Below are 18,305 nucleotides of genomic sequence, written 5' to 3' on the forward strand. Positions count from 1 at the left end.
AACCATCACGGCAATCTTTTACCAAAACTGGGACCTTCACATGCCGAAACCCGGGATCGAACCAGGGACCTTTAGATCTTCAGTCTAACGCTCTCCCAACTGAGCTATTTCGGCTCAAAAGCCAGCTGTGTGGTGGCCCTGAGCCAAAATGCTAACAACATCCCAAAAAGTTGTACAAAACGGTCACACAGAAAATACAGTTTTTGGTTCAATGGTCAAATGTACAGTGGCCCCTGGCCCAAAAGCTATTGAAAGTGTCGCAAATGTTCAAGAGACATTTTGGGATCTCGCTTTTTCTTTTAACATCTGAATATGTATCTCTAACCTCCTCTGCAGTCTTTTACCAAAACATAGACCTACATATGACAAAACCCAGGATCAAACTAGGGACTTTAAGATCTTCAGTCTAACCCTCGCCCAACTGAGCTATTTTGGCTCAAACTCCAATTGTGTTGGGGCCCTTGGGCCAAATGCTAACACCATCCCAAAAATGTTGTACAAAGACTTCGCAGAGAAAGCTTTTTACGGAAGCTGGGACCTACTTATGCCGAAACCCGGGATCAAAGCAGGGACCTTTAGATCTTCAGTCTAACGCTCTCCCAACTGAGCTATTTCGGCTCAAAAGCCGGCTGTGTGGTGGCCCTGGGCCCAAATGCTAACAACATCCCAAAAAAGTTGTACAAAACCGTCGCATAGCAAATACAGTTTTTTGTTCAATGGTCAAATGTACAGGGGACCCTGGCTCAAAAGCTATTGACTATGTCACAAATGTTTAAGAGAGATTCCACAGAACAACAACTTTTCACATGACATTTGTGGATCTCGCTTTTTATTTTTAACATCTGAGTATGCACCTCTAACCATCACGGCAATCTTTTACCAAAACTGGGACCTTCACATGCCGAAACCCAGGATCGAACCAGGGACCTTCAGATCTTCAGTCTAACGCTCTCCCAACTGAGCTATTTCGGCTCAAAAGCCAACTGTGTGGTTGCCCTGAGGCAAAATGCTAACAACATCCCAAAAAAGTTGTACAAAACGGTCACACAGAAAATACAGTTTTTGGTTCAATGGTCAAATGTAAAGTGGCCCCTGGCCCAAAAGCTATTGACAGTGTCGCAAATGTTCAAGAGACATTTTGGGATCTCGCTTTTTCTTTTAACATCTGAATATGTATCTCTAACCTCCTCTGCAGTCTTTTACCAAAACATAGACCTACATATGACAAAACCCAGGATCAAACTAGGGACTTTAAGATCTTCAGTCTAACCCTCGCCCAACTGAGCTATTTTGGCTCAAACTCCAATTGTGTGGGGGCCCTTGGGCCAAATGCTAACACCATCCCAAAAATGTTGTACAAAGACTTCGCAGAGAAAGCTTTTTACGGAAGCTGGGACCTACTTATGCCGAAACCCGGGATCAAAGCAGGGACCTTTAGATCTTAAGTCTAACGCTCTCCCAACTGAGCTATTTCGGCTCAAAAGCTGGCTGTGTGGTGGCCCTGGGCCCAAATGCTAACAACATCCCAAAAAAGTTGTACAAAACCGTCGCATAGCAAATACAGTTTTTTGTTCAATGGTCAAATGTACAGGGGACCCTGGCTCAAAAGCTATTGACCATGTCACAAATGTTTAAGAGAGATTCCACAGAACAACAACTTTTCACATGACATTTGTGGATCTCGCTTTTTTCTTTTAACATCTGAGTATGCACCTCTAACCATCACGGCAATCTTTTACCAAAACTGGGACCTTCACATGCCGAAACCCGGGATCGAACCAGGGACCTTTAGATCTTCAGTCTAACGCTCTCCCAACTGAGCTATTTCGGCTCAAAAGCCAGCTGTGTGGTGGCCCTGAGCCAAAATGCTAACAACATCCCAAAAAAGTTGTACAAAACGGTCACACAGAAAATACAGTTTTTGGTTCAATGGTCAAATGTACAGTGGCCCCTGGCCCAAAAGCTATTGACAGTGTCGCAAATGTTCAAGAGACATTTTGGGATCTCGCTTTTTCTTTTAACATCTGAATATGTATCTCTAACCTCCTCTGCAGTCTTTTACCAAAACATAGACCTACATATGACAAAACCCAGGATCAAACTAGGGACTTTAAGATCTTCAGTCTAACCCTCGCCCAACTGAGCTATTTTGGCTCAAACTCCAATTGTGTGGGGGCCCTTGGGCCAAATGCTAACACCATCCCAAAAATGTTGTACAAAGACTTCGCAGAGAAAGCTTTTTACGGAAGCTGGGACCTACTTATGCCGAAACCCGGGATCAAAGCAGGGACCTTTAGATCTTAAGTCTAACGCTCTCCCAACTGAGCTATTTCGGCTCAAAAGCCGGCTGTGTGGTGGCCCTGGGCCCAAATGCTAACAACATCCCAAAAAAGTTGTACAAAACCGTCGCATAGCAAATACAGTTTTTTGTTCAATGGTCAAATGTACAGGGGACCCTGGCTCAAAAGCTATTGACTATGTCACAAATGTTTAAGAGAGATTCCACAGAACAACAACTTTTCACATGACATTTGTGGATCTCGCTTTTTCTTTTAACATCTGAGTATGCACCTCTAACCATCACGGCAATCTTTTACCAAAACTGGGACCTTCACATGCCGAAACCCGGGATCGAACCAGGGACCTTTAGATCTTCAGTCTAACGCTCTCCCAACTGAGCTATTTCGGCTCAAAAGCCAGCTGTGTGGTGGCCCTGAGCCAAAATGCTAACAACATCCCAAAAAAGTTGTACAAAACGGTCACACAGAAAATACAGTTTTTGGTTCAATGGTCAAATGTACAGTGGCCCCTGGCCCAAAAGCTATTGACAGTGTCGCAAATGTTCAAGAGACATTTTGGGATCTCGCTTTTTCTTTTAACATCTGAATATGTATCTCTAACCTCCTCTGCAGTCTTTTACCAAAACATAGACCTACATATGACAAAACCCAGGATCAAACTAGGGACTTTAAGATCTTCAGTCTAACCCTCGCCCAACTGAGCTATTTTGGCTCAAACTCCAATTGTGTGGGGGCCCTTGGGCCAAATGCTAACACCATCCCAAAAATGTTGTACAAAGACTTCGCAGAGAAAGCTTTTTACGGAAGCTGGGACCTACTTATGCCGAAACCCGGGATCAAAGCAGGGACCTTTAGATCTTCAGTCTAACGCTCTCCCAACTGAGCTATTTCGGCTCAAAATCCAACTGTGTGGTTGCCCTGAGCCAAAATGCTAACAACATCCCAAAAAAGTTGTACAAAACGGTCACACAGAAAATACAGTTTTTGGTTCAATGGTCAAATGTACAGTGGCCCCTGGCCCAAAAGCTATTGACAGTGTCGCAAATGTTCAAGAGACATTTTGGGATCTCGCTTTTTCTTTTAACATCTGAATATGTATCTCTAACCTCCTCTGCAGTCTTTTACCAAAACATAGACCTACATATGACAAAACCCAGGATCAAACTAGGGACTTTAAGATCTTCAGTCTAACCCTCGCCCAACTGAGCTATTTTGGCTCAAACTCCAATTGTGTGGGGGCCCTTGGGCCAAATGCTAACACCATCCCAAAAATGTTGTACAAAGACTTCGCAGAGAAAGCTTTTTACGGAAGCTGGGACCTACTTATGCCGAAACCCGGGATCAAAGCAGGGACCTTTAGATCTTAAGTCTAACGCTCTCCCAACTGAGCTATTTCGGCTCAAAAGCTGGCTGTGTGGTGGCCCTGGGCCCAAATGCTAACAACATCCCAAAAAAGTTGTACAAAACCGTTGCATAGCAAATACAGTTTTTTGTTCAATGGTCAAATGTACAGGGGACCCTGGCTCAAAAGCTATTGACTATGTCACAAATGTTTAAGAGAGATTCCACAGAACAACAACTTTTCACATGACATTTGTGGATCTCGCTTTTTTCTTTTAACATCTGAGTATGCACCTCTAACCATCACGGCAATCTTTTACCAAAACTGGGACCTTCACATGCCGAAACCCGGGATCGAACCAGGGACCTTTAGATCTTCAGTCTAACGCTCTCCCAACTGAGCTATTTCGGCTCAAAAGCCAGCTGTGTGGTGGCCCTGAGGCAAAATGCTAACAACATCCCAAAAAAGTTGTACAAAACGGTCACACAGAAAATACAGTTTTTGGTTCAATGGTCAAATGTAAAGTGGCCCCTGGCCCAAAAGCTATTGACAGTGTCGCAAATGTTCAAGAGACATTTTGGGATCTCGCTTTTTCTTTTAACATCTGAATATGTATCTCTAACCTCCTCTGCAGTCTTTTACCAAAACATAGACCTACATATGACAAAACCCAGGATCAAACTAGGGACTTTAAGATCTTCAGTCTAACCCTCGCCCAACTGAGCTATTTTGGCTCAAACTCCAATTGTGTGGGGGCCCTTGGGCCAAATGCTAACACCATCCCAAAAATGTTGTACAAAGACTTCGCAGAGAAAGCTTTTTACGGAAGCTGGGACCTACTTATGCCGAAACCCGGGATCAAAGCAGGGACCTTTAGATCTTCAGTCTAACGCTCTCCCAACTGAGCTATTTCGGCTCAAAAGCCGGCTGTGTGGTGGCCCTGGGCCCAAATGCTAACAACATCCCAAAAAAGTTGTACAAAACCGTCGCATAGCAAATACAGTTTTTTGTTCAATGGTCAAATGTACAGGGGACCCTGGCTCAAAAGCTATTGACTATGTCACAAATGTTTAAGAGAGATTCCACAGAACAACAACTTTTCACATGACATTTGTGGATCTCGCTTTTTTCTTTTAACATCTGAGTATGCACCTCTAACCATCACGGCAATCTTTTACCAAAACTGGGACCTTCACATGCCGAAACCCGGGATCGAACCAGGGACCTTTAGATCTTCAGTCTAACGCTCTCCCAACTGAGCTATTTCGGCTCAAAAGCCGGCTGTGTGGTGGCCCTGGGCCCAAATGCTAACAACATCCCAAAAAAGTTGTACAAAACCGTCGCATAGCAAATACAGTTTTTTGTTCAATGGTCAAATGTACAGGGGACCCTGGCTCAAAAGCTATTGACTATGTCACAAATGTTTAAGAGAGATTCCACAGAACAACAACTTTTCACATGACATTTGTGGATCTCGCTTTTTTCTTTTAACATCTGAGTATGCACCTCTAACCATCACGGCAATCTTTTACCAAAACTGGGACCTTCACATGCCGAAACCCGGGATCGAACCAGGGACCTTTAGATCTTCAGTCTAACGCTCTCCCAACTGAGCTATTTCGGCTCAAAAGCCAGCTGTGTGGTGGCCCTGAGCCAAAATGCTAACAACATCCCAAAAAAGTTGTACAAAACGGTCACACAGAAAATACAGTTTTTGGTTCAATGGTCAAATGTACAGTGGCCCCTGGCCCAAAAGCTATTGACAGTGTCGCAAATGTTCAAGAGACATTTTGGGATCTCGCTTTTTCTTTTAACATCTGAATATGTATCTCTAACCTCCTCTGCAGTCTTTTACCAAAACATAGACCTACATATGACAAAACCCAGGATCAAACTAGGGACTTTAAGATCTTCAGTCTAACCCTCGCCCAACTGAGCTATTTTGGCTCAAACTCCAATTGTGTGGGGGCCCTTGGGCCAAATGCTAACACCATCCCAAAAATGTTGTACAAAGACTTCGCAGAGAAAGCTTTTTACGGAAGCTGGGACCTACTTATGCCGAAACCCGGGATCAAAGCAGGGACCTTTAGATCTTCAGTCTAACGCTCTCCCAACTGAGCTATTTCGGCTCAAAAGCCGGCTGTGTGGTGGCCCTGGGCCCAAATGCTAACAACATCCCAAAAAAATTGTACAAAACCGTCGCATAGCAAATACAGTTTTTTGTTCAATGGTCAAATGTACAGGGGACCCTGGCTCAAAAGCTATTGACTATGTCACAAATGTTTAAGAGAGATTCCACAGAACAACAACTTTTCACATGACATTTGTGGATCTCGCTTTTTTTTTTTAACATCTGAGTATGCACCTCTAACCATCACGGCAATCTTTTACCAAAACTGGGACCTTCACATGCCGAAACCCGGGATCGAACCAGGGACCTTTAGATCTTCAGTCTAACGCTCTCCCAACTGAGCTATTTCGGCTCAAAAGCCAGCTGTGTGGTGGCCCTGAGCCAAAATGCTAACAACATCCCAAAAAAGTTGTACAAAACGGTCAAACAGAAAATACAGTTTTTGGTTCAATGGTCAAATGTACAGTGGCCCCTGGCCCAAAAGCTATTGACAGTGTCGCAAATGTTCAAGAGACATTTTGGGATCTCGCTTTTTCTTTTAACATCTGAATATGTATCTCTAACCTCCTCTGCAGTCTTTTACCAAAACATAGACCTACATATGACAAAACCCAGGATCAAACTAGGGACTTTAAGATCTTCAGTCTAACCCTCGCCCAACTGAGCTATTTTGGCTCAAACTCCAATTGTGTGGGGGCCCTTGGGCCAAATGCTAACACCATCCCAAAAATGTTGTACAAAGACTTCGCAGAGAAAGCTTTTTACGGAAGCTGGGACCTACTTATGCCGAAACCCGGGATCAAAGCAGGGACCTTTAGATCTTAAGTCTAACGCTCTCCCAACTGAGCTATTTCAGCTCAAAAGCTGGCTGTGTGGTGGCCCTGGGCCCAAATGCTAACAACATCCCAAAAAAGTTGTACAAAACCGTCGCATAGCAAATACAGTTTTTTGTTCAATGGTCAAATGTACAGGGGACCCTGGCTCAAAAGCTATTGACCATGTCACAAATGTTTAAGAGAGATTCCACAGAACAACAACTTTTCACATGACATTTGTGGATCTCGCTTTTTTTTTTTAACATCTGAGTATGCACCTCTAACCATCACGGCAATCTTTTACCAAAACTGGGACCTTCACATGCCGAAACCCGGGATCGAACCAGGGACCTTTAGATCTTCAGTCTAACGCTCTCCCAACTGAGCTATTTCGGCTCAAAAGCCAGCTGTGTGGTGGCCCTGAGCCAAAATGCTAACAACATCCCAAAAAAGTTGTACAAAACGGTCACACAGAAAATACAGTTTTTGGTTCAATGGTCAAATGTACAGTGGCCCCTGGCCCAAAAGCTATTGACAGTGTCGCAAATGTTCAAGAGACATTTTGGGATCTCGCTTTTTCTTTTAACATCTGAATATGTATCTCTAACCTCCTCTGCAGTCTTTTACCAAAACATAGACCTACATATGACAAAACCCAGGATCAAACTAGGGACTTTAAGATCTTCAGTCTAACCCTCGCCCAACTGAGCTATTTTGGCTCAAACTCCAATTGTGTGGGGGCCCTTGGGCCAAATGCTAACACCATCCCAAAAATGTTGTACAAAGACTTCGCAGAGAAAGCTGGGACCTACTTATGCCGAAACCCGGGATCAAAGCAGGGACCTTTAGATCTTAAGTCTAACGCTCTCCCAACTGAGCTATTTCGGCTCAAAAGCCGGCTGTGTGGTGGCCCTGGGCCCAAATGCTAACAACATCCCAAAAAAGTTGTACAAAACCGTCGCATAGCAAATACAGTTTTTTGTTCAATGGTCAAATGTACAGGGGACCCTGGCTCAAAAGCTATTGACTATGTCACAAATGTTTAAGAGAGATTCCACAGAACAACAACTTTTCACATGACATTTGTGGATCTCGCTTTTTTTTTTTAACATCTGAGTATGCACCTCTAACCATCACGGCAATCTTTTACCAAAACTGGGACCTTCTCATGCCGAAACCCGGGATCGAAGCAGGGACCTTTAGATCTTCAGTCTAACGCTCTCCCAACTGAGCTATTTCGGCTCAAAAGCCAGCTGTGTGGTGGCCCTGAGCCAAAATGCTAACAACATCCCAAAAAAGTTGTACAAAACGGTCACACAGAAAATACAGTTTTTGGTTCAATGGTCAAATGTACAGTGGCCCCTGGCCCAAAAGCTATTGACAGTGTCGCAAATGTTCAAGAGACATTTTGGGATCTCGCTTTTTCTTTTAACATCTGAATATGTATCTCTAACCTCCTCTGCAGTCTTTTACCAAAACATAGACCTACATATGACAAAACCCAGGATCAAACTAGGGACTTTAAGATCTTCAGTCTAACCCTCGCCCAACTGAGCTATTTTGGCTCAAACTCCAATTGTGTTGGGGCCCTTGGGCCAAATGCTAACACCATCCCAAAAATGTTGTACAAAGACTTCGCAGAGAAAGCTTTTTACGGAAGCTGGGACCTACTTATGCCGAAACCCGGGATCAAAGCAGGGACCTTTAGATCTTCAGTCTAACGCTCTCCCAACTGAGCTATTTCGGCTCAAAAGCCGGCTGTGTGGTGGCCCTGGGCCCAAATGCTAACAACATCCCAAAAAAGTTGTACAAAACCGTCGCATAGCAAATACAGTTTTTTGTTCAATGGTCAAATGTACAGGGGACCCTGGCTCAAAAGCTATTGACTATGTCACAAATGTTTAAGAGAGATTCCACAGAACAACAACTTTTCACATGACATTTGTGGATCTCGCTTTTTATTTTTAACATCTGAGTATGCACCTCTAACCATCACGGCAATCTTTTACCAAAACTGGGACCTTCACATGCCGAAACCCGGGATCGAACCAGGGACCTTCAGATCTTCAGTCTAACGCTCTCCCAACTGAGCTATTTCGGCTCAAAAGCCAACTGTGTGGTTGCCCTGACCCAAAATGCTAACAACATCCCAAAAAGTTGTACAAAACGGTCACACAGAAAATACAGTTTTTGGTTCAATGGTCAAATGTACAGTGGCCCCTGGCCCAAAAGCTATTGACAGTGTCGCAAATGTTCAAGAGACATTTTGGGATCTCGCTTTTTCTTTTAACATCTGAATATGTATCTCTAACCTCCTCTGCAGTCTTTTACCAAAACATAGACCTACATATGACAAAACCCAGGATCAAACTAGGGACTTTAAGATCTTCAGTCTAACCCTCGCCCAACTGAGCTATTTTGGCTCAAAAGCCGGCTGTGTGGTGGCCCTGGGCCCAAATGCTAACACCATCCCAAAAATGTTGTACAAAGACTTCGCAGAGAAAGCTTTTTACGGAAGCTGGGACCTACTTATGCCGAAACCCGGGATCGAACCAGGGACCTTTAGATCTTCAGTCTAACGCTCTCCCAACTGAGCTATTTCGGCTCAAAAGCCAGCTGTGTGGTGGCCCTGAGCCAAAATGCTAACAACATCCCAAAAAAGTTGTACAAAACGGTCACACAGAAAATACAGTTTTTGGTTCAATGGTCAAATGTACAGTGGCCCCTGGCCCAAAAGCTATTGACAGTGTCGCAAATGTTCAAGAGACATTTTGGGATCTCGCTTTTTCTTTTAACATCTGAATATGTATCTCTAACCTCCTCTGCAGTCTTTTACCAAAACATAGACCTACATATGACAAAACCCAGGATCAAACTAGGGACTTTAAGATCTTCAGTCTAACCCTCGCCCAACTGAGCTATTTTGGCTCAAACTCCAATTGTGTGGGGGCCCTTGGGCCAATTGCTAACACCATCCCAAAAATGTTGTACAAAGACTTCGCAGAGAAAGCTTTTTACGGAAGCTGGGACCTACTTATGCCGAAACCCGGGATCAAAGCAGGGACCTTTAGATCTTCAGTCTAACGCTCTCCCAACTGAGCTATTTCGGCTCAAAAGCCGGCTGTGTGGTGGCCCTGGGCCCAAATGCTAACAACATCCCAAAAAAGTTGTACAAAGCCGTCGCATAGCAAATACAGTTTTTTGTTCAATGGTCAAATGTACAGGGGACCCTGGCTCAAAAGCTATTGACTATGTCACAAATGTTTAAGAGAGATTCCACAGAACAACAACTTTTCACATGACATTTGTGGATCTCGCTTTTTTCTTTTAACATCTGAGTATGCACCTCTAACCATCACGGCAATCTTTTACCAAAACTGGGACCTTCACATGCCGAAACCCGGGATCGAACCAGGGACCTTTAGATCTTCAGTCTAACGCTCTCCCAACTGAGCTATTTCGGCTCAAAAGCCAGCTGTGTGGTGGCCCTGAGCCAAAATGCTAACAACATCCCAAAAAAGTTGTACAAAACGGTCACACAGAAAATACAGTTTTTGGTTCAATGGTCAAATGTACAGTTGTCCCTGGCCCAAAACCTATTGACAGTGTCGCAAATGTTCAAGAGACATTTTGGGATCTCGCTTTTTCTTTTAACATCTGAATATGTATCTCTAACCTTCTCCGCAGTCTTTTACCAAAACATAGACCTACATATGACAAAACCCAGGATCAAACTAGGGACTTTAAGATCTTCAGTCTAACCCTCGCCCAACTGAGCTATTTTGGCTCAAACTCCAATTGTGTGGGGGCCCTTGGGCCAAATGCTAACACCATCCCAAAAATGTTGGACAAAGACTTCGCAGAGAAAGCTTTTTACGGAAGCTGGGACCTACTTATGCCGAAACCTGGGATCAAAGCAGGGACCTTTAGATCTTCAGTCTAACGCTCTCCCAACTGAGCTATTTCGGCTCAAAAGCTGGCTGTGTGGTGGCCCTGGGACAAATGCTAACAACATCCCAAAAAAGTTGTACAAAGCCGTCGCATAGCAAATACAGTTTTTTGTTCAATGGTCAAATGTACAGGGGACCCTGGCTCAAAAGCTATTGACAATGTCACAAATGTTTAAGAGAGATTCCACAGAACAACAACTTTTCACATGACATTTGTGGATCTCGCTTTTTTCTTTTAACATCTGAGTATGCACCTCTAACCATCACGGCAATCTTTTACCAAAACTGGGACCTTCACATGCCGAAACCCGGGATCGAACCAGGGACCTTTAGATCTTCAGTCTAACGCTCTCCCAACTGAGCTATTTCGGCTCAAAAGCCAGCTGTGTGGTGGCCCTGAGCCAAAATGCTAACAACATCCCAAAAAGTTGTACAAAACGGTCACACAGAAAATACAGTTTTTGGTTCAATGGTCAAATGTACAGTGGCCCCTGGCCCAAAAGCTATTGACAGTGTCTCAAATGTTCAAGAGACATTTTGGGATCTCGCTTTTTCTTTTAACATCTGAATATGTATCTCTAACCTCCTCTGCAGTCTTTTACCAAAACATAGACCTACATATGACAAAACCCAGGATCAAACTAGGGACTTTAAGATCTTCAGTCTAACCCTCGCCCAACTGAGCTATTTTGGCTCAAACTCCAATTGTGTTGGGGCCCTTGGGCCAAATGCTAACACCATCCCAAAAATGTTGTACAAAGACTTCGCAGAGAAAGCTTTTTACGGAAGCTGGGACCTACTTATGCCGAAACCCGGGATCAAAGCAGGGACCTTTAGATCTTCAGTCTAACGCTCTCCCAACTGAGCTATTTCGGCTCAAAAGCCGGCTGTGTGGTGGCCCTGGGCCCAAATGCTAACAACATCCCAAAAAAGTTGTACAAAACCGTCGCATAGCAAATACAGTTTTTTGTTCAATGGTCAAATGTACAGGGGACCCTGGCTCAAAAGCTATTGACTATGTCACAAATGTTTAAGAGAGATTCCACAGAACAACAACTTTTCAGATGACATTTGTGGATCTCGCTTTTTATTTTTAACATCTGAGTATGCACCTCTAACCATCACGGCAATCTTTTACCAAAACTGGGACCTTCACATGCCGAAACCCGGGATCGAACCAGGGACCTTCAGATCTTCAGTCTAACGCTCTCCCAACTGAGCTATTTCGGCTCAAAAGCCAACTGTGTGGTTGCCCTGAGCCAAAATGCAAACAACATCCCAAAAAAGTTGTACAAAACGGTCACACAGAAAATACAGTTTTTGGTTCAATGGTCAAATGTACAGTGGCCCCTGGCCCAAAAGCTATTGACAGTGTCGCAAATGTTCAAGAGACATTTTGGGATCTCGCTTTTTCTTTTAACATCTGAATATGTATCTCTAACCTCCTCTGCAGTCTTTTACCAAAACATAGACCTACATATGACAAAACCCAGGATCAAACTAGGGACCTTCAGATCTTCAGTCTAACGCTCTCCCAACTGAGCTATTTCGGCTCAAAAGCCAACTGTGTGGTTGCCCTGAGCCAAAATGCTAACAACATCCCAAAAAAGTTGTACAAAACGGTCACACAGAAAATACAGTTTTTGGTTCAATGGTCAAATGTACAGTGGCCCCTGGCCCAAAAGCTATTGACAGTGTCGCAAATGTTCAAGAGACATTTTGGGATCTCGCTTTTTCTTTTAACATCTGAATATGTATCTCTAACCTTCTCCGCAGTCTTTTACCAAAACATAGACCTACATATGACAAAACCCAGGATCAAACTAGGGACTTTAAGATCTTCAGTCTAACCCTCGCCCAACTGAGCTATTTTGGCTCAAACTCCAATTGTGTGGGGGCCCTTGGGCCAAATGCTAACACCATCCCAAAAATGTTGTACAAAGACTTCGCAGAGAAAGCTTTTTACGGAAGCTGGGACCTACTTATGCTGAAACCCGGGATCAAAGCAGGGACCTTTAGATCTTCAGTCTAACGCTCTCCCAACTGAGCTATTTCGGCTCAAAAGCCGGCTGTGTGGTGGCCCTGGGCCCAAATGCTAACAACATCCCAAAAAAGTTGTACAAAACCGTCGCATAGCAAATACAGTTTTTTGTTCAATGGTCAAATGTACAGGGGACCCTGGCTCAAAAGCTATTGACTGTGTCACAAATGTTTAAGAGAGATTCCACAGAACAACAACTTTTCACATGACATTTGTGGATCTCGCTTTTTATTTTTAACATCTGAGTATGCACCTCTAACCATCACGGCAATCTTTTACCAAAACTGGGACCTTCACATGCCGAAACCCGGGATCGAACCAGGGACCTTCAGATCTTCAGTCTAACGCTCTCCCAACTGAGCTATTTCGGCTCAAAAGCCAACTGTGTGGTTGCCCTGAGCCAAAATGCAAACAACATCCCAAAAAAGTTGTACAAAACGGTCACACAGAAAATACAGTTTTTGGTTCAATGGTCAAATGTACAGTGGCCCCTGGCCCAAAAGCTATTGACAGTGTCGCAAATGTTCAAGAGACATTTTGGGATCTCGCTTTTTCTTTTAACATCTGAATATGTATCTCTAACCTCCTCTGCAGTCTTTTACCAAAACATAGACCTACATATGACAAAACCCAGGATCAAACTAGGGACTTTAAGATCTTCAGTCTAACCCTCGCCCAACTGAGCTATTTTGGCTCAAACTCCAATTGTGTTGGGGCCCTTGGGCCAAATGCTAACACCATCCCAAAAATGTTGTACAAAGACTTCGCAGAGAAAGCTTTTTACGGAAGCTGGGACCTACTTATGCCGAAACCCGGGATCAAAGCAGGGACCTTTAGATCTTAAGTCTAACGCTCTCCCAACTGAGCTATTTCGGCTCAAAAGCTGGCTGTGTGGTGGCCCTGGGCCCAAATGCTAACAACATCCCAAAAAAGTTGTACAAAACGGTCACACAGAAAATACAGTTTTTGGTTCAATGGTCAAATGTACAGGGGACCCTGGCTCTGACTATGTCACAAATGTTTAAGAGAGATTCCACAGAACAACAACTTTTCACATGACATTTGTGGATCTCGCTTTTTTCTTTTAACATCTGAGTATGCACCTCTAACCATCACGGCAATCTTTTACCAAAACTGGGACCTTCACATGCCGAAACCCGGGATCGAACCAGGGACCTTTAGATCTTCAGTCTAACGCTCTCCCAACTGAGCTATTTCGGCTCAAAGCCAACTGGGTGGTTGCCCTGAGCCAAAATGCTAACAACATCCCAGAAAAGTTGTACAAAACGGTCACACAGAAAATACAGTTTTTGGTTCAATGGTCAAATGTACAGTGGCCCCTGGCCCAAAAGCTATTGACAGTGTCGCAAATGTTCAAGAGACATTTTGGGATCTCGCTTTTTCTTTTAACATCTGAATATGTATCTCTAACCTCCTCTGCAGTCTTTTACCAAAACATAGTCCTACATATGACAAAACCCAGGATCAAACTAGGGACTTTAAGATCTTCAGTCTAACCCTCGCCCAACTGAGCTATTTTGGCTCAAACTCCAATTGTGTGGGGGCCCTTGGGCCAAATGCTAACACCATCCCAAAAATGTTGTACAAAGACTTCGCAGAGAAAGCTTTTTACGGAAGCTGGGACATACTTATGCCGAAACCCGGGATCAAAGCAGGGACCTTTAGATCTTCAGTCTAACGCTCTCCCAACTGAGCTATTTAAAAGGGGGTGGGGTGGCCCTGGGCCCAAATGCTAACAACATCAAAAAGTTGTCCGGCTTTTGTTTGATGGTGGCCCTGGGGCCCAAATGCTATACAACATCCCTTAAAATAAGTCTATGGTAAAGGACCTTCACATGGTACAAAGCAGTCGCATAGCAAATACAGTTTTTTGTTCAATGGTCAAATGTACAGGGGACCCTGGCTCAAAAGCTATTGACCATGTCACAAATGTTTAAGAGAGATTCCACAGAACAACAACTTTTCACATGACATTTGTGGATCTCGCTTTTTTCTTTTAACATCTGAGTATGCACCTCTAACCATCACGGCAATCTTTTACCAAAACTGGGACCTTCACATGCCGAAACCCGGGATCGAACCAGGGACCTTTAGATCTTCAGTCTAACGCTCTCCCAACTGAGCTATTTCGGCTCAAAAGCCAGCTGTGTGGTGGCCCTGATCAAAAATGCTAACAACATCCCAAAAAAGTTGTACAAGACGGTCGCACAGAAAATACAGTTTTTGGTTCAATGGTCAAATGTACAGTTGTCCCTGGCCCAAAACCTATTGACAGTTTCGCAAATGTTTAAGATAGATTACACAGAACAACAAGTTTTCACATGACATTTGTGGATCTCGCTTTTTTCTTTTAACATCTGAGTATGCACCTCTAACCATCACGGCAATCTTTTACCAAAACTGGGACCTACATATGGCAAAACCCGGGATCAAACCAGGGACCTTTAGATTTTCAGTCTAACGCTCTCTCAACTAAGCTATTTCAGCTTAAAAGCCTACTGTGGGGTGGCCCTGGGCCCAAATGCTAACACCATCCAAAAAATGTTGTACATATATTTTGCACAACAAATACAGTTTTTGGTTCAATGGTCAAATGTACAGGGGACCCTGGCCCAAAAGCTATTGACAGTGTCACGTCGTGTCATAAGCAGAAGACCGTTCCAAAAGTGATTTAGAGAGATTCCACCCCAGCCAACATGTACACGTGGGCCCCATATGGTTTACAAAGGGGCTGCATGGGTATCAAGTGGGCATTGGCTAGAACTGGGCAAAATTTCTGGGCCTGGGTTGGCATGGGATGGAAGTAGGTTAGTTTTGGGAAGCCGATGTGGGCCTACTCTATGGGCCCCAAAAGGGATATAATTGGGCAAAGTAGGCATTGCGGGAACTTGGTAACAATATCTGGGGCCCATGTTATTCCAGTAACATGGTTCCCACATGGTAAGCCCATGTGGACCAACTCTATGGGCCCCGTAAGGAATATAAGTGGGCAGAGTGGGAATTTGGTGGAACTGGGTAACATTGTCTGGGACCCATATTGTTTCAGTAACATGGGCCCCACATAGGAAACCCATTTGGTCTGACTGTATGGGCCTCATAAGGGATATGAATGGGCTAAGTGGGAATGGGCTGGAAATAGAAAAGTTGTGTGGGCCCCATGTGGGTCCTGTAACATGCGCCCCACATGGGAAGCCCATGTAGGCCTACTCTATGGGCCCCATAATTGGGCAAAGCAGGCATGGGGTGGAACTTGGTAACAAAATTTGGGACCCATGTTGCTTTAATAATTTCATTTTTTTGTATTTTCTACAGTTATGCCCTAAATTTGCACAAATGTTGTCAACATTTAAAGGGCAACAGTTTGGGCCCCAGAGCACCTGGCCCCAAATTTTGGGTACACACTCTTGGTTTTTCCTGCTGAACTCTGTTCCATTTATTGTTTGCATCTTTAAAATCATCAAAATCCCAGTTAAACATTGGTGGACTATCTTTTATAATCATAATTAACGTAAATATAGACATTAAAACAGGGTATAAACCCTGATTAAAATCTACAGGCTATATTTTCCTTCTTAATAACTCTGTGACTGTAGACATGAAAGCAGCAGAAGTCAGGTGTGCAGTAACAAGGTGAAATGTGCCTCAATTTTTTTTGGACCGACTGCCACTGGTGTGCGACTGGATTGTTACTGCTCTGTATTCATACAGTAAATATTACAGTCGAACTTGCAAAACAACATGACAGCACTGTCATCAGCATTATCTTGTGTGCTCTGGCATGTTTGCGAGGCGGCTTGTGGTTGGACAGGCTTGTAAGGAGAGCTGGCTCTGTGGTTTGCACAGACCTGATCAAACCGTAGACAGATTGCTAGTGAATGGTTGGAGAATTTTAGTGCTCTCTTACCTTTGACACATCTATCACACATTACGGGTAAAAACACACACAACACAAGTAAGCAGCTGCAGTTCTGTGGGGCAGAAGCAGAATGTAATGGAATGGCCTGGCAGGTTGAAGCTGCAATATGCAACAGCATATCCTTAAGCCACTGGATAGCCTATAGATTTTCACAGTAATAATTGTATTACCTTACTAAGAGATATAATACAGAAGAATAAAAAAATAAATAAAAAAATAAAAATAAAATAAGAATAATATACTGAATAAAAAAATATATGGAACAAAAATATTAATAGTCTATTTTTAAATAAAAATATTATTTTTCAGGGCACAAGGTTTTGCATTAAATTTTACTATGTTTCTTAAACATTTCAGAAGATCCTCGATCTGTTGTTGTTGTTGTTGACATGTGCTGGCATATTTATTGCTCCATAGTTTATGAGCAGAAACATTGTGTTTGACAAAAGCAGACGCTAGGGTGGCCATTTCCCTCACATCAAAAAGGAGGACACTTTGCATACACAGGGACACTCAAGCAGATATTTGTTTGGTATGATCCGGGTTTAAATTTTAATATGTTTTTCCACTAGATTACATAAAGGTGCATACACCTACCCAGTGTTCGACATCTTACTTACAAATTACAAATTACTATATACAGTGTTTTAGAACATTTGGTATTTATTTGAACTCAATAGATTGCAGCCGGCCATATGCATAGAAATAAAAAAAATATAAAAAATAAATATTGAAAATAAAATTCTCACGTTACATAAACATTCTTGCATTTAACTTCAGTAAGTGAGAAGTAGTGTTGGTACTTCCAATTTGATAAGGCTACCTTTGAATTTCCCTGGCTCGTCCCCATTGTCTCTGTCTTGTGTTTATAGTAGTAGTTAGACAGCGTGAGCAGCACATCCGCCCGCCCAGCCAATCATCATTACATTTGCAACAGTGTCATCATCACCACCCCTGCTCTCTCCCAGCAGCTGATGTGTGGGTGTCAGAAAGCCTGACACAGCTGCGCTTCATTCAACCAAATTGTAGTAACGCAAGTAACGCGCCACTTGGTAATGGTAATGGCGCTGCAACGATGGGAAAAGTAATTAATTAGATTACTAATTAGTTAGTAACGCCATTATACTTTTAACGCCGTTTCTCCCAACACTGCACATACCACATAAATATATGAAATACAGCTCATGACAACGTGCCCTTCCAATTCAGATTACAAAGGTCTAATAAACATCATACAGAAACTGTTCTTGATGTTCTTGTCTGGATAGATAAAGGGTAAAATACAGCACCTTCTGTCTCAGATGTATAGGCTTTGCCTAGGCTTTGCCTATACATCTGAGTATGAGCATTTTCAGAATTTCAGTCCAACAACCAACGTTGTTACTTCTCTGTTGCTGAGAGCTTGATTGACAGCCTGGTGGTAGCAACTGCACATCAACACATGGCTCATTTGAATATTAAAATTAGCCATGTGTTGATAGGTCACAAAACGAAAATGTAAACAATGAAATTACTTATTTTGACACAGCTTTTTTGACACACATTTTTAGCCAATACGTATTAAACTAACAAGGTAATGTGTCAAAAGGCGACCTTTTTTGTTATTTTCTCAAAAGGAGGACAAATTAGTGTCAGATTTAAGGCTGTGCCTGCAGCCGAAAGGCCACCCTAGCAGACGCTGTGGCCAGACTTTTCAAAATTAGGAGTTTAGTCATGCCTGTTTGGTTTCCATGACAACAAAAGTTAAAAAAATTATAATTTTAGGGAAATATCATATTCACAAAGCCAA

At 43.1% G+C, this 18,305-nt stretch overlaps 36 non-coding genes across 36 annotated transcripts; all 36 read right to left on the reverse strand.

Moving 5' to 3' along the window:
- Nucleotides 1-41: 41 nt before the first annotated feature.
- Nucleotides 42-114, reverse strand: trnaf-gaa (transfer RNA phenylalanine (anticodon GAA)). Its single transcript has one exon. It is a non-coding gene; the product is annotated as a tRNA-Phe (tRNA).
- A 431-nt stretch (nucleotides 115-545) lies between these two features.
- trnaf-gaa (transfer RNA phenylalanine (anticodon GAA)) lies at nucleotides 546-618 on the reverse strand. Its single transcript has one exon. It is a non-coding gene; the product is annotated as a tRNA-Phe (tRNA).
- Nucleotides 619-899: 281 nt separating this feature from the next.
- Nucleotides 900-972, reverse strand: trnaf-gaa (transfer RNA phenylalanine (anticodon GAA)). The gene has a single exon. It is a non-coding gene; the product is annotated as a tRNA-Phe (tRNA).
- Nucleotides 973-1,404: 432 nt separating this feature from the next.
- On the reverse strand, nucleotides 1,405-1,477 carry trnal-uaa (transfer RNA leucine (anticodon UAA)). Its single transcript has one exon. It is a non-coding gene; the product is annotated as a tRNA-Leu (tRNA).
- A 281-nt stretch (nucleotides 1,478-1,758) lies between these two features.
- On the reverse strand, nucleotides 1,759-1,831 carry trnaf-gaa (transfer RNA phenylalanine (anticodon GAA)). The gene has a single exon. It is a non-coding gene; the product is annotated as a tRNA-Phe (tRNA).
- Nucleotides 1,832-2,263: 432 nt separating this feature from the next.
- Nucleotides 2,264-2,336, reverse strand: trnal-uaa (transfer RNA leucine (anticodon UAA)). Its single transcript has one exon. It is a non-coding gene; the product is annotated as a tRNA-Leu (tRNA).
- Nucleotides 2,337-2,616: 280 nt separating this feature from the next.
- Nucleotides 2,617-2,689, reverse strand: trnaf-gaa (transfer RNA phenylalanine (anticodon GAA)). Its single transcript has one exon. It is a non-coding gene; the product is annotated as a tRNA-Phe (tRNA).
- Nucleotides 2,690-3,121: 432 nt separating this feature from the next.
- On the reverse strand, nucleotides 3,122-3,194 carry trnaf-gaa (transfer RNA phenylalanine (anticodon GAA)). The gene has a single exon. It is a non-coding gene; the product is annotated as a tRNA-Phe (tRNA).
- A 432-nt stretch (nucleotides 3,195-3,626) lies between these two features.
- Nucleotides 3,627-3,699, reverse strand: trnal-uaa (transfer RNA leucine (anticodon UAA)). Its single transcript has one exon. It is a non-coding gene; the product is annotated as a tRNA-Leu (tRNA).
- A 281-nt stretch (nucleotides 3,700-3,980) lies between these two features.
- trnaf-gaa (transfer RNA phenylalanine (anticodon GAA)) lies at nucleotides 3,981-4,053 on the reverse strand. Its single transcript has one exon. It is a non-coding gene; the product is annotated as a tRNA-Phe (tRNA).
- Nucleotides 4,054-4,485: 432 nt separating this feature from the next.
- Nucleotides 4,486-4,558, reverse strand: trnaf-gaa (transfer RNA phenylalanine (anticodon GAA)). The gene has a single exon. It is a non-coding gene; the product is annotated as a tRNA-Phe (tRNA).
- Nucleotides 4,559-4,839: 281 nt separating this feature from the next.
- On the reverse strand, nucleotides 4,840-4,912 carry trnaf-gaa (transfer RNA phenylalanine (anticodon GAA)). The gene has a single exon. It is a non-coding gene; the product is annotated as a tRNA-Phe (tRNA).
- A 281-nt stretch (nucleotides 4,913-5,193) lies between these two features.
- On the reverse strand, nucleotides 5,194-5,266 carry trnaf-gaa (transfer RNA phenylalanine (anticodon GAA)). The gene has a single exon. It is a non-coding gene; the product is annotated as a tRNA-Phe (tRNA).
- A 432-nt stretch (nucleotides 5,267-5,698) lies between these two features.
- trnaf-gaa (transfer RNA phenylalanine (anticodon GAA)) lies at nucleotides 5,699-5,771 on the reverse strand. Its single transcript has one exon. It is a non-coding gene; the product is annotated as a tRNA-Phe (tRNA).
- A 281-nt stretch (nucleotides 5,772-6,052) lies between these two features.
- Nucleotides 6,053-6,125, reverse strand: trnaf-gaa (transfer RNA phenylalanine (anticodon GAA)). Its single transcript has one exon. It is a non-coding gene; the product is annotated as a tRNA-Phe (tRNA).
- Nucleotides 6,126-6,557: 432 nt separating this feature from the next.
- trnal-uaa (transfer RNA leucine (anticodon UAA)) lies at nucleotides 6,558-6,630 on the reverse strand. The gene has a single exon. It is a non-coding gene; the product is annotated as a tRNA-Leu (tRNA).
- A 281-nt stretch (nucleotides 6,631-6,911) lies between these two features.
- trnaf-gaa (transfer RNA phenylalanine (anticodon GAA)) lies at nucleotides 6,912-6,984 on the reverse strand. Its single transcript has one exon. It is a non-coding gene; the product is annotated as a tRNA-Phe (tRNA).
- Nucleotides 6,985-7,403: 419 nt separating this feature from the next.
- trnal-uaa (transfer RNA leucine (anticodon UAA)) lies at nucleotides 7,404-7,476 on the reverse strand. The gene has a single exon. It is a non-coding gene; the product is annotated as a tRNA-Leu (tRNA).
- Nucleotides 7,477-7,757: 281 nt separating this feature from the next.
- On the reverse strand, nucleotides 7,758-7,830 carry trnaf-gaa (transfer RNA phenylalanine (anticodon GAA)). The gene has a single exon. It is a non-coding gene; the product is annotated as a tRNA-Phe (tRNA).
- A 432-nt stretch (nucleotides 7,831-8,262) lies between these two features.
- trnaf-gaa (transfer RNA phenylalanine (anticodon GAA)) lies at nucleotides 8,263-8,335 on the reverse strand. Its single transcript has one exon. It is a non-coding gene; the product is annotated as a tRNA-Phe (tRNA).
- A 281-nt stretch (nucleotides 8,336-8,616) lies between these two features.
- Nucleotides 8,617-8,689, reverse strand: trnaf-gaa (transfer RNA phenylalanine (anticodon GAA)). Its single transcript has one exon. It is a non-coding gene; the product is annotated as a tRNA-Phe (tRNA).
- A 431-nt stretch (nucleotides 8,690-9,120) lies between these two features.
- trnaf-gaa (transfer RNA phenylalanine (anticodon GAA)) lies at nucleotides 9,121-9,193 on the reverse strand. The gene has a single exon. It is a non-coding gene; the product is annotated as a tRNA-Phe (tRNA).
- A 432-nt stretch (nucleotides 9,194-9,625) lies between these two features.
- trnaf-gaa (transfer RNA phenylalanine (anticodon GAA)) lies at nucleotides 9,626-9,698 on the reverse strand. Its single transcript has one exon. It is a non-coding gene; the product is annotated as a tRNA-Phe (tRNA).
- Nucleotides 9,699-9,979: 281 nt separating this feature from the next.
- Nucleotides 9,980-10,052, reverse strand: trnaf-gaa (transfer RNA phenylalanine (anticodon GAA)). The gene has a single exon. It is a non-coding gene; the product is annotated as a tRNA-Phe (tRNA).
- Nucleotides 10,053-10,484: 432 nt separating this feature from the next.
- Nucleotides 10,485-10,557, reverse strand: trnaf-gaa (transfer RNA phenylalanine (anticodon GAA)). The gene has a single exon. It is a non-coding gene; the product is annotated as a tRNA-Phe (tRNA).
- A 280-nt stretch (nucleotides 10,558-10,837) lies between these two features.
- trnaf-gaa (transfer RNA phenylalanine (anticodon GAA)) lies at nucleotides 10,838-10,910 on the reverse strand. Its single transcript has one exon. It is a non-coding gene; the product is annotated as a tRNA-Phe (tRNA).
- Nucleotides 10,911-11,341: 431 nt separating this feature from the next.
- trnaf-gaa (transfer RNA phenylalanine (anticodon GAA)) lies at nucleotides 11,342-11,414 on the reverse strand. Its single transcript has one exon. It is a non-coding gene; the product is annotated as a tRNA-Phe (tRNA).
- A 281-nt stretch (nucleotides 11,415-11,695) lies between these two features.
- On the reverse strand, nucleotides 11,696-11,768 carry trnaf-gaa (transfer RNA phenylalanine (anticodon GAA)). The gene has a single exon. It is a non-coding gene; the product is annotated as a tRNA-Phe (tRNA).
- Nucleotides 11,769-12,018: 250 nt separating this feature from the next.
- Nucleotides 12,019-12,091, reverse strand: trnaf-gaa (transfer RNA phenylalanine (anticodon GAA)). Its single transcript has one exon. It is a non-coding gene; the product is annotated as a tRNA-Phe (tRNA).
- A 432-nt stretch (nucleotides 12,092-12,523) lies between these two features.
- On the reverse strand, nucleotides 12,524-12,596 carry trnaf-gaa (transfer RNA phenylalanine (anticodon GAA)). Its single transcript has one exon. It is a non-coding gene; the product is annotated as a tRNA-Phe (tRNA).
- Nucleotides 12,597-12,877: 281 nt separating this feature from the next.
- trnaf-gaa (transfer RNA phenylalanine (anticodon GAA)) lies at nucleotides 12,878-12,950 on the reverse strand. Its single transcript has one exon. It is a non-coding gene; the product is annotated as a tRNA-Phe (tRNA).
- A 432-nt stretch (nucleotides 12,951-13,382) lies between these two features.
- trnal-uaa (transfer RNA leucine (anticodon UAA)) lies at nucleotides 13,383-13,455 on the reverse strand. The gene has a single exon. It is a non-coding gene; the product is annotated as a tRNA-Leu (tRNA).
- A 272-nt stretch (nucleotides 13,456-13,727) lies between these two features.
- On the reverse strand, nucleotides 13,728-13,800 carry trnaf-gaa (transfer RNA phenylalanine (anticodon GAA)). The gene has a single exon. It is a non-coding gene; the product is annotated as a tRNA-Phe (tRNA).
- Nucleotides 13,801-14,231: 431 nt separating this feature from the next.
- Nucleotides 14,232-14,318, reverse strand: trnaf-gaa (transfer RNA phenylalanine (anticodon GAA)). The gene has a single exon. It is a non-coding gene; the product is annotated as a tRNA-Phe (tRNA).
- Nucleotides 14,319-14,660: 342 nt separating this feature from the next.
- On the reverse strand, nucleotides 14,661-14,733 carry trnaf-gaa (transfer RNA phenylalanine (anticodon GAA)). Its single transcript has one exon. It is a non-coding gene; the product is annotated as a tRNA-Phe (tRNA).
- A 281-nt stretch (nucleotides 14,734-15,014) lies between these two features.
- Nucleotides 15,015-15,087, reverse strand: trnaf-gaa (transfer RNA phenylalanine (anticodon GAA)). Its single transcript has one exon. It is a non-coding gene; the product is annotated as a tRNA-Phe (tRNA).
- Nucleotides 15,088-18,305: the final 3,218 nt, after the last annotated feature.

This window comes from Dicentrarchus labrax, unplaced genomic scaffold (assembly GCF_905237075.1).
Source record: "Dicentrarchus labrax unplaced genomic scaffold, dlabrax2021, whole genome shotgun sequence".
Taxonomy (NCBI): Eukaryota; Metazoa; Chordata; class Actinopteri; family Moronidae; genus Dicentrarchus; species Dicentrarchus labrax.